This window comes from Carya illinoinensis, chromosome 16, assembly GCF_018687715.1.
Source record: "Carya illinoinensis cultivar Pawnee chromosome 16, C.illinoinensisPawnee_v1, whole genome shotgun sequence".
Classification (NCBI taxonomy): domain Eukaryota; kingdom Viridiplantae; phylum Streptophyta; class Magnoliopsida; order Fagales; family Juglandaceae; genus Carya; species Carya illinoinensis.
Window position 1 is genome coordinate 15774989 of NC_056767.1, and position 12188 is coordinate 15787176.

Sequence of the window (12188 nt, forward strand, 5' to 3'; positions counted from 1 at the left end):
ACACATCTAAGGCTACAATTGGAAGAACGATAGAAAAGACAGGTTTCTTCATGTCAGTTTCGACGGCTAAGGTGTGATGCATTTACTGAGATTTCCCATGAGAAAATGGTGTAAACGGCATAGGGTATAGTCTGATTAGTTGCAATGCACATGGACGTGCACTTAGGTGACGTTTGGCGCTGACTTGGGCATTGGAACGACTTTCCTTGTATTGAAATGTGGTTTATCAAGTCTAATCTTGTATTTCACTCTAAGAATGATGGGAAGCAACAATAAAAGTATTAGTGTCCATATAAAAATTGTGAGAAAGAACTAAAAGGGAAATTCAGCTTGAAACGTGGTTGAGACAAGAGTAATCGCTTGTAAGTTGATTAATGCTCTAAGCACCAGTTCGAAGTTTCACCAAGGCCAAATAAGGTGCGTATGGCACACATCTAAGGCTACAATTGGAAGAACGATAGAAAAGACAGGTTTCTTCGTGTCAATTTTTCCAATGCTAGAGAACTGAGCTGGACGGTTTAGGTGGGATGCATTTGACGAGATTTCCATCCAGAAATTGGTGTAAACGGCATAGGCTATATCCGATTCGTTGCAATGCACAAAGAGGTGCACCTAGGTGGCGATTGGCGGTGACTCTGGCATTGGAATGACTTTCCTTGTATTGAAATGTGGTGGATCAGGTCTAATCTTCTAATGCACTCCAAGAATGATGGCGAACAAAACACAATAGGAGCAGTATAAGGCCCATACGAACAGGGAGAGAAAGAATCAAGAAGGAAATTAAGTTCAGAAGATGGTTTAAAGATAAATAATCACTTGTAGTTGAATAATGCCCTTAACTCTAGTCACAAACTTAACCAAATCTAGATTAGGGGCATATGGCATATCTTGGGCTTGGGGGAAACCAATGGTATGGCATATGTGGGCTACAATTGGAAGAACGAAAGAAAAGTCGGGTTTCTTCATTTGAATTCGTCATGTGCTGGAACTGAGTTACAACAGTTAAGGTGGGATGTATTTGATGATATTTCCCTTGAGGACATGGCGTAAACAGCATTGGCTAGACTCCAGTTAGTTGCAGTGCACATAGAGATGCGCCTAGGTGGCGATCGACAATGACGTTGGCATTGGAGTGACTTTCCTTATATTGAAATGTGGTGGATCGAGTGTAATCTTCTATTCCACTCTAAGAATGATGGGAAACAACTATAAAAAAGTATTAACATCCATATAAAAAAGGTGAGAAAAAATTAAAAAGGAAATTAATCTTGAAACATGGTTTAGAGATGACTAATCATTTGTAAGTTGATTAATGACCTTAACTCTGGTTACAAGCTTAACCAAGGCAAGATAAGGGGAGTATGGCACGTCTTGGGCTTGAGGGAAACCGATGGTATGGCATATGTGCGTTACAATTGGATGAGTGAAGGAAAATAAGGGTTTGTTTGAGCCAATTCGTCCAATGCCAGAACTGAGTATCGATGGCTAAGGTGTGATGCATTTACTGAGATTTCCCATGAGAAAATGGTGTAAACGACATAGGGTACAGTCCGATTAGTTGCAATGCACATGGAGGGGCACTTAGGTGGCGTTTGGCGCTGACTTGGGCATTAGAACGACTTTCCTTCTATTGAAATGTGGTTTATCAAGTCTAATGTTCTATTTCACTCTAAGAATGAGGGAAACCACAATATAAGTATTAATGTCCATATAAAAATGGTGAGAAAGAACTAAATGGGAAATTCAGCTTGAAACATGGTTGAGACATGAGTAATCGCTTGTAAGTTGATTAATGCCCTAAGCATCGGTTCCAAGTTTCACCAAGGCCAAATAAGGGGCGTATGGCACACATCTAAGGCTACAATTGGAAGAACGATAGAAAAGACAGGTTTCTTCGTGTCAGTTCGTCCAATGCAGAGAACTTAGCTAGACGGTTAAGCTGGGATGCATTTGACGATTTTCCCCCCCAGAAATTGGTGTAAACGACATAGGCTATAGTCCGATTCGTTGCAATCCACAAAGAGGTGCACCTAGGTGGCGATTGGCGGTGACTCTGGCGTTGGAATGACTTTCCTTGTATTAAAATGTGGTGGATCAGGTCTAATCTTCTAACTCACTCCCAGAATGATGGCTAACAAAACAATAAGAGCAATAAGGCCCATACGAAAAGGGAGAGACAGAATCAAAATGGAAATTAAGTTCAGAAGATGGTTTAAAGATGAATAATCACTTGTAGTTGAATAATGCCCTTAACTCCAGTCACAAGCTTAACCAAATCTAGATTTGGGGCGTATTGCACATCTTGGGCTAGGGGGAAACCAATCGTATGGCATATGTGGGCTACAATTAGAAGAACGAAAGAAAAGACGGGCTTCTTCATTTCAATTCATCATGTGCTGGAACTGAGTTACAACAGTTAAGGTGGGATGTATTTGATGATATTTCCCTTGAGGACATGGCGTAAATAGCCTAAGCTAGAGTCCGATGAGTTGCAGTGCACATAGAGGTGCGCGTAGGTGGCGATCGACGGTGACTTTGGCATTGGAGTGAGTTTCCTTATATTGAAATGTGGTGGATCAAGTGTAATCTTCTATTCCGCTCTAAGAATGATGGGAAACAACTATAAAAAAGTATTAACATCCACATAAAAACGGTTGGAAAGAATTAAAAAGGAAATTAATCTTGAAACATGGTTTAGAGATGACTAATCACTTGTATGTTGATTAATGACCTTAACTCCGGTTACAAGATTAACCAAGGCAAGATAAGGGGAGTATGGCACGTCTTGGGCTTGAGGGAAACCGATGGTATGGCATCTGTCCGTTGCAATTAGATGAATGAAGAAAAGAAGGGTTTGTTTGAGCCAATTCGTCCAAAGCCAGAAATGAGTTTCGACGGCTAAGGTGTGATGCATTTACCGAGATTTCCGTTGAGAAAATGGTGTAAACGGCATAGGGTACAGTCTGATTAGTTGCAATGCACCTGGAGGTGCATCTAGGTGGCGTTTGGCGCTGACTTAGGCATTGGAATGACTTTACTTGTATTGAAATGTGGTTTATCAAGTCTAATATTCTATTTCACTCTAAGAATGAGGGAAACAACAATAAAAGTATTAATGTCAATATAGAAATGGTGGGAAAGAACTAAAAGGGAAATTCAGCTTGAAACATCGTTTAGACATGAGTAATCGCTTGTAAGTCGATTAATGCTCTTAGCACCGGTTCCAAGTTTCACCAAGGCCAAATAGGGGGCGTATGGCACACATCTAAGGCTATAATTGGAAGAACGATAGGAAAGACAGGTTTCTTCGTGTCAGTTCGTCCATTCCTAGAGAACTGAGCTAGACGGTTAAGGTGGGATGCATTAGACAAGATTTCCCTCGAGAAATTGGTATAAACGTCATAGGCAATAGTCCGATTCGTTGCAATGCACAAAAAGGTGCACCTAGGTGGTGATCGGTGGTGACTCTGGCGTTGGAATGACTTTCCTTGTATTGAAATGTGGTGGATCAGGCCTAATCTTCTAATTGACTCCAAGAATGATGGCAAACAAAACAATAAGAGCAATAAGGCCCATACGAAAAGGGAGAGACAGAATCAAAAAGGAAATTAAGTTCAAAATGGTTTAAAGATGAATAGTCACTTGTAGTTGAATAATGCCCTTAACTCCAGTCACAAGCCTAACCAAATCTAGATCAGGGGCGTATGGCACATCTTGGGCTTGGGGGAAACCAATGGTATGGCATATGTGGGCTACAATTGGAAGAACGAAAGAAAAAACGGGTCTCTTCATTTGAATTCGTCATGTGCTAGAACTGAGTTACAACAGTTAAGGTGGGATGTATTTGATGATATTTCCCTTGAGGACATGGCGGAAATAGCATATGCTAGAGTCCGATGAGTTGCAGTGCACATAGAGGTGCGCGTAGGTGGCGATCGACGGTGACTTGGCACGGGAGTGACTTTCCTTATATTGAAATGTGTTGGATCAAGTGTAATCTTCTATTTCGCTCGAAGAATGACGGGAAACAACTATAAAAAAGTATGAACATCCATATAAAAACGGTGAGAAAAAATTAAAAAGGAAATTAATCTTGAAACATAGTTTAGAGATGACTAATCACTTGTAAGTTGATTAATGACCTTAACTCAGGTTACAAGCTTAACCAAGACAAGAAAAGGGGAGTATGGCACGTCTTGGGCTTGAGGGAAACGGATGGTATGGCATCTGTGCATTACAATTGGATGAATGAAGGAAAAGAAGGGCTTATTTGAGCTAATTTGTCCAAAGCCAGAACTGAGTTTCGACGGCTAAGGTGTGATGCATTTACTGATATTTCCCTTGAGAAAATGGTGTAAACGGCATAGGGTATCGTCCGATTAGTTGCAATGCACATGGAGGTGCACCTAGGTGGCGTTTGGCGCTGACTTTGGCATTGGAACGACTTTCCTTGTATTGAAATTTGGTTTATCAAGTCTAATCTTCAATTTCACTCTAAGAATGATGGGAAACAACAATAAAAGTATTAATGTCAATATAAAAATGGTGAGAAAGAACTAAAAGGGAAATTTAGCTTGAAACATGGTTTAGACGTGAGTAATCGCTTGTGAGTTGATTAATGCCCTTAGCACCGGTTCCAAGTTTCACCAAGGCCAAATAAGGGGCGTATGGCACACATCTAAGGTTACAATTGGAAGAACGATAGAAAAGACAGGTTTCTTCGTGTCAGTTCGTCCAATGCTAGAGAATTGAGCTAGACAGTTAAGGTGGGATGCATTTGACCAGATTTCCCTCGAGAAATTGGGGTAAATGGCATAGGCTATAGTCCGATTCGTTGCAATGCACAAAGACGTGCACCTAGGTGGCGATTGGCGGTGACTCTAGCGTTGGAATGGCTTTCCTTGTATTGAAATGTTGTGGATCAAGTGTAATCTTCAATTCCGCTCGAAGAATGATGGGAAACAACTATAAAAATGTATTAACATCCACATAAAAACGGTGAGAAAGAATTATAAAGCAAATTACTCTTGAAACATGGTTTAGAGATGACTAGTCACATGTAAGTTGATTAATGACCTTAACTCCGGTTACAAGCTTAACCAAGGCAAGATAAGGGAAGTATGGCGCGTCTTGGGCTTGAGGGGAACTGATGGTATGGCATCTGTGCGTTACAATTGGATGAATGAAGGAGAAGAAGGGTTTGTTTGAGTCAATTCGTCCAATGCCAGAACTGAGTTTCGACGGCTAAGGTGTGATGCATTTTCTGAAATTTCCCTTGAGAAAATGGTGTAAACAACATAGGGTACAGTACGATTAGTTGCAATGCACATGGGGGTGCACCTAGGTGGCGTTTGGCGCTGACTTATGCATTGGAACGACTTTCCTTGTGCTGAAATGTGGTTTATCAAGTCTAATCTTCTATTTCACTCTAAGAATGATGGAAAACGACAATAAAAGTATTAATGTCCATATTAAAATGGTGAGAAAGAACTAAAAGGGAAATTCAGCTTGAAACATGGTTTAGACAGGAGTAATCGCTTGTAAGTTGATTAATGCCCCTAGCACAGGTTCCAAGTTTCACCAAGGCCAAATAAGGGACGTATGGCACACGTCTAAGGCTACAATTGGAAGAACGATAGAAAAGACAGGTTTCTTCGTGTCAGTTCGTTCAATGCTAGAGAATTGAGCTAGACGGTTAAGGTGGGATGCATTTGACGAGATTTCCCTCGAGAAATTGGTGTAAACGGCATAGGCTATAGCTCGATTCCTAGCAATGCACAAAGAGGTGCACCTAGGGCGCGATTGGCGGTGACTCTGGCGTTGGAATGACTTTCCTTGTATTGAAATGTGGTGATCAGGTCTAATCTTCTAATTCACTCCAAGAATGATGGCGAAGCAAACAATAAGAGGAATAAGGCCCATACGAAAAGGGAGAGAAAGAATTAAAATGGAAATTAAGTTCAGAAGATGGTTTAAAGATGAATAATCACTTGTAGTTGAATAATGCCCTTAACTCCAGTCACAAGCGTAACCAAATCTAGATTAGGGGCGTATGGCACATCTTGGGCTTGAGGGAAACTAATGGAATGGCATACGTGGGCAACAATTGGAAGAAGAAAGAAAAGACGGGTTTCTTTGTTTGAATTCGTCCTGTGCTGGAACTGAGTTACAACAGTTAAGGTGGGGTGTATTTGACGATATTTCCCTTGAGCACATGGCGTAAACAGCGTAGGCTAGAGTCCGAGTAGTTGCAGTGCACATATAGGTGCGCCTAGGTGGCGATCTACGGTGACTTTGGCATTGGAGTGACTTTCCTTATATTGAAATGTGGTGGATCAAGTGTAATGTTCTATTCCTGTCTAAGAATGATGGGAAACAACTATAAAAAAGTATTAACATCCATATAAAAAGGGTGAGAAAGAATTAAAAAGGAAATTAATCTTAAAACATGGTTTAGAGATGACTAATCACTTGTAAGTTGATTAATGACCTTAACTCCGGTTACAAGCTTAACCAAGGCAAGATAAGGGGAGTATGGCGCGTCTTGGGCTTGAGGGAAACCGATGGTATGGCATCTGTGCGTTAGAATTGGATGAATGAAGGAAAAGAAGGGTTTGTTTGAGTCAATTCGTCCAATGCCAGAACTGAGTTTCGACGTCTAAGTTGTGATGCATTTACTGAGATTTCCCTTGAGAAAATGGTGTAAACGGCATAGGGTACAGTCCGATTACTTGCAATGCACATGGAGGTCCACCTAGGTGGGGTTCGGCGCTGACTTGGGCGTTGGAACGACTTTCCTTGTGTTGAAATGTGGTTTATCAAGTCTAATATTCTATTTCACTCTAAGAATGATGGGAAACAACAATAAAAGTATTAATGTCCATATTAAAATGGTGAGAAAGAACTAAAAGGGAAATTCAGCTTGAAACATGGTTTAGACAGGTGTAATCGCTTGTAAGTTGATTAATGCCCTTAGCACAGGTTCCAAGTTTCACCAAGGCCAAATAAGGGGCGTATGGCACACATCTAAGGCTACAATTGGAAGATCGATAGAAAAGACAGGTTTCTTCATGTCAGTTCGTCCAATGCTAGAGGATTGAGCTCGACGGTTAAGGTGGGATGCATTTGACGACATTTCCCTCGGGAAATTGGTGTAAACGGCATAGGCTATAGTCCGATTCCTTGCAATGCACAAAGAGGTGCACCTAGGTGGTGGCGATTGGCGGTGACTCTGGCGTTGGAATGACTTTCCTTGTATTGAAATGTGGTGATCAGGTCTAATCTTCTAATTCACTCCAAGAATGTTGGCGAATAAAACAATAAGAGGTGTAAGGCCCATACGAAAAGGGAGAGAAAGAATTAAAAAGGAAATTAAGTTCAGAAGATGGTTTAAAGATGAATAATCACTTGTAGTTGAATAATGCCCTTAACTCCAGTCACAAGCATAACCAAATCTAGACTAGGGGTGTTTGGCACATCTTGGGCTTGAGGGAAACCAATGGTATGGCATATGTGGGCAACAATTCGAAGAATGAAAGAAAAGACGGGTTTCTTAGTTTGAATTCGTCTTGTGCTGGAACTGAGTTACAACAGTTAAGGTGGGATGTATTTGATGATATTTCCCTTGAGGACATGATGGGAACCAAGGCAAGCCTACTCTTAAAGATTCTTTGCAAGTTCCAGATGGGCCAATTACAAGATCGAGAGCAAAGAAGATCAAGGAAGCAATGCAAGGATTAGTACAAACCACTTGGGAAGAAGTAAGCAAGAGCCCAACACTCAAGATGGACTTGAAAGAAGAAGAACCAGCTTTGATCCACTTGATCCAAGTTGTGGAAGACTTGACTTAGAAATATGGCCTTTAAATATTAAGGTTTTCAATTTGTTTAAAGGATTTTTATTATTAGTTTTGAATAAGTGGGCTTGAGGATGTTTAACCCACATATGTCTTACTTATTTGAACTAGGGTTTAGAAGAACTGTAGCATGACACTGTTCATGCTATAGTACCCGCGGCTACTGTACCCGTGGCTACTGTTCACTAAGGGCATTTTTGAGAGAAAGGGTCTCAAATTTTAGTCTAGGGTTTTATCATGTTTTGGGGAGGGTATTTAAAGGATGTAACCAGTCATTGCAAGGAAGACATTATTTTATTTTGAATTTTAATTGTGAGTGAGTTTTCTCCTCTTGTTCTTAATTGAACTCTTGAACTTATCAAAGGTAAATCACAACCTTTGTGACGTTCCTCCTCGTAATTTGGGTTCTTGAGACGGGATTTCAACGGGTCTAGATTTTGATATAATCTAGGTTCTTGAAACGAGTTCTCAACGGGTCTAAATTCTCCATCCATAGACTTGAGTTTGGCGTTTTTGGGTAAGTTTTCAAATTGATTGTGGGTTCAAGGGATTCTCTTCCCACGGGTTCATATCATTTGGTATTCAGAGCAAGGTTTCCATTCATGTCTAATTCTATCTTTTGTTTATTGCATCTTTAATTCTAGAGCTTCATTATTCTAAGGTTCAAAAAAAAAAAAAAAGTGCAGAAATTCGTTTTTCCTAGGGCTGCGAAAATTTGCACCATTTAGGGTTGAAATTTCTATGGTTTCATTGATTCCCATCTATTTCCTTGTCAATTTTTATGTGTTTGAATTCAATTGTTTGATTATCCCAATTGAATATTTCTATTTGTGGATGAATTGTTGAGAAAAGAAAAGAAAAGAAAAGAAAAGAAAAGAAAGGAAAGGAAAAGAAAAGAAAAGAAAAGAAAGGAAAAGAAAAAAAAATCGTCCAGAAAAAAAAAAAAGTGTAGAAAAATCCAAAAATTTTTTTCCTGGGCCTTTCATCATAGGGGTTGTGCATCCTTCATTATAGTTGGTTTGTGTTACAGTCACTCTTCCATTCGTATAATTTCCATGATTCTCATGTCGTTTCTTTCCTTCCGTGTTCCTCTTGTTCTTGTTTCTTGGATCTAATTGCTAGTTGGGATTAAACAAGGTTGCTTTGTCTTGATTGAGTTCAATTAGTTCTGAAAGAATTTGAGTGGGAAAACTCAAGGTAAAAGGCAAGAGAGTGTGAGATTATTATCGAAAAAAAAAAAGCCAATTCAAAGTGAAACACGAGTGGAGTGCCATCATTTGAGTGTAAACACGTAAGGGAGCGTGTGAGGTCCTTTCTTTTTCTGCTAATATTTTCTTTTTGCTGCACATTACAATGTCTCACCGCAGTGGCTCATCACCCAAGGGGATAGCAGATAACTCATTTCTGTTGCAAGCCATGCAACAACAGTTTGAGCGGATGAACATGCTATTGGGACAAATGGAGGATAGGATGAATCAACAACAAGCAGAGATTAGAAATTTGCAAGGTGGGAGGAATCGGAGGCGACGTGAGCCTAGAGTTGAAAATGCATATGAGAATGAAGGAGATGATGAGGATGAGGAAGACCTAATATCTGAAATTGGGTTGGGTAGACATAGAGGAGTTAGGCGTGAAAGAGGATTTGAGGGGAACCTAGGGGGTCGGGATGGTGTCGATAGAGACTTGGGGAGCATCAAAATGACAATACCATCTTTCCAAGGTAGAACTGACCCAGAAGTTTATCTAGAGTGGGAGAAAAAAATAGATTTGGTATTTGATTGTCATAATTACTCTGAGGAGAAGAAAGTAAAGTTGGCAGTAATTGAATTCACTGATTATGCTATTATTTGATGGGATCAATTAGTGACCACTAGGAGGAGGAATCATGAGAGGCCTATAGAGACATGGGGAGAGTTGAAAGCTCTCATGAGGCGGAGATTTGTACCTAGTCACTACTATAGGGACCTTTATCAAAAGCTCCAAAATCTTACACAGGGGTCTAGGAGTGTGGAGGATTACCATAAGGAGATGGAGGTGACTATGATTCGGGCTAATGTAGAGGAGGACTGGGAGGCCACCATGGCTAGATTTTTTAGTGGTTTGAATAGAGATATAGCTAATGTGGTTGAATTGCAACATTATGTGGAGATAGAGGACATGGTGCACATGGCTATGAAGGTGGAGAGGCAATTAAAGAGAAAAGGGACAACAAGGTACACTTCGGTTTCTAGCACTACTTGGAAATCAAAGTGGGATAGGAATGATCCTGCTGAAGCAAAGAGAAAGATCGAACCACCTAAGGGCAAAGATGAGGGACCTAGCAGCAAAACCAAGGTAGAATCTCAACCTTCAAGGAATAGAGATATTAAATGTTTTAAGTGTTTGGGTTCAGGGCACATTACTTCTCAATGTCCAAATAGGCGAGTGATGATTATGCGTGACAATGGGGAGGTGATAACTGAGAGTGAGGATGATCGTGATGGAGTGCCCGAGTTGGTTGATGCTAGTGATGACAAAGGAGTGATATGCGCTGTGAGTGAGTCTCTTGTTGCTAGGCGTGCTCTCAACACACACATTAAGGTGGATGATGCCGAGCAACAGAGAAAGAACATTTTCCATACTAGATGTCACGTCAACAGCAAAGTATGTAGTATGATCATTGATGGAGGGAGTTGTACTAATGTGGCTAGCACTACTTTGGTTGAGAAATTGAATTTACCAACCTTAAAACACTCTAGACCATACAAATTGCAGTGGTTGAATGATTGTGGAGAAATTAGGGTGGATAGACAAGTGTTAGTTCCTTTTTCAATTGGGAGGTATCAAGATGAGGTGCTTTGTGATGTTGTGCCTATGCATGCTGGCCATATTTTGTTGGGGAGGCCATGGCAGTATGATAGGAGGGTGACACATGATGGGTTCAAAAACATGTACAGCTTTGTAAAGGAGGGCAAAACAATCAAGCTTGCTCCTTTAACTCCAAGCCAAGTCTATGAAGACCAACTGAAACTGAAAAGTGAGGTTGCTCAGAAAAGAAAGAGTGAAAATGAGAGTGATCAAAAAAGAAAGAGTGAAAATAAGAGTGATCAAAAAAGAATGAGTGAAAAGGAGATTGAGCAGAAAAGAAAGAGTGATAGTGAAAATGAGCACAAAAAAAAGAGTGAAAAAGAAAGTAGAGATGTATCTGAGAGTAGAGAAAAAAGAGTATAGCCACGAGAGAAAAAAGAAAGAGAGTCTGTAGAGAGGAAAGGAAAGACAAAAGTGAGTTTCTATGCCAGAGAGAGTGAGGTTAAGAGGGCTTTCTTCGCAGATTGCCCTATGATTTTTCTTGTCTATAAAGAGTCTTATCTTACTCTTGATGACACTCACCAGTCTCTTCCTAGTTTGGCTATTTCCTTGTTGCAGGAGTTTGATGATGTATTCCCAGAGGAGATGCCTAATGAGTTGCCACCCATTAGAGGCATTGAGCATCAGATTGATTTTGTACCTGGAGCTGTTATTCCAAACCGACCAGCCTATAGGAGTAATCCAGAGGAGACAAAGGAGCTTCAGAGGCAAGTTGAGGACTTGATGAGCAAGGGGTATGTGAGGGAGAGCATGAGCCCATGTGCAGTACCAGTGCTATTAGTGCCAAAGAAGGATGGGACGTGGAGAATGTGTGTTGATTGCAGGGCGGTCAACAATATTACGGTAAAGTATCGGCATCCCATTCCTAGATTAGATGATATGCTTGATGAATTGCATGGCTCTTGTATTTTTAGTAAAATTGATCTTAAAAGTGGGTATCATCAAATTAGAATGAAAGAGGGTGATGAATGGAAAACTGCTTTTAAGACCAAGTATGGCCTTTATGAATGGTTGGTTATGCCATTTGGACTTACAAATGCGCCCAGTACTTTTATGAGATTGATGAACCAAGTCCTACGTGCATTCATTGGCAAGTTTGTGGTTGTGTATTTTCATGATATCCTAGTGTACAGCAAGGACTTAAATGAGCATATTGAGCATTTGACATGTGTGTTTGATGTGTTGAGATGTGAAAAGTTGTATGTTAATTTCAAGAAATGTACCTTTTGCATGGAAAGAGTTGTTTTTCTTGGGTATGTTGTTAGTACAAAGGGTATTGAGGTGGATGAAGAGAAAGTCAAGGCCATCAAGGAGTGGCCAACGCCAAAGAGCATCACTGAGGTAAGAAGCTTTCATGGCTTAGCTAGCTTTTATCGGCGTTTTGTTAAAGACTTTAGCACCATTGCTGCACCACTCACTGAAGTCATTAAAAAGAATGTTGGGTTTCATTGGGGGGCTACTCAAGAGAATGCTTTTGCCACCATTA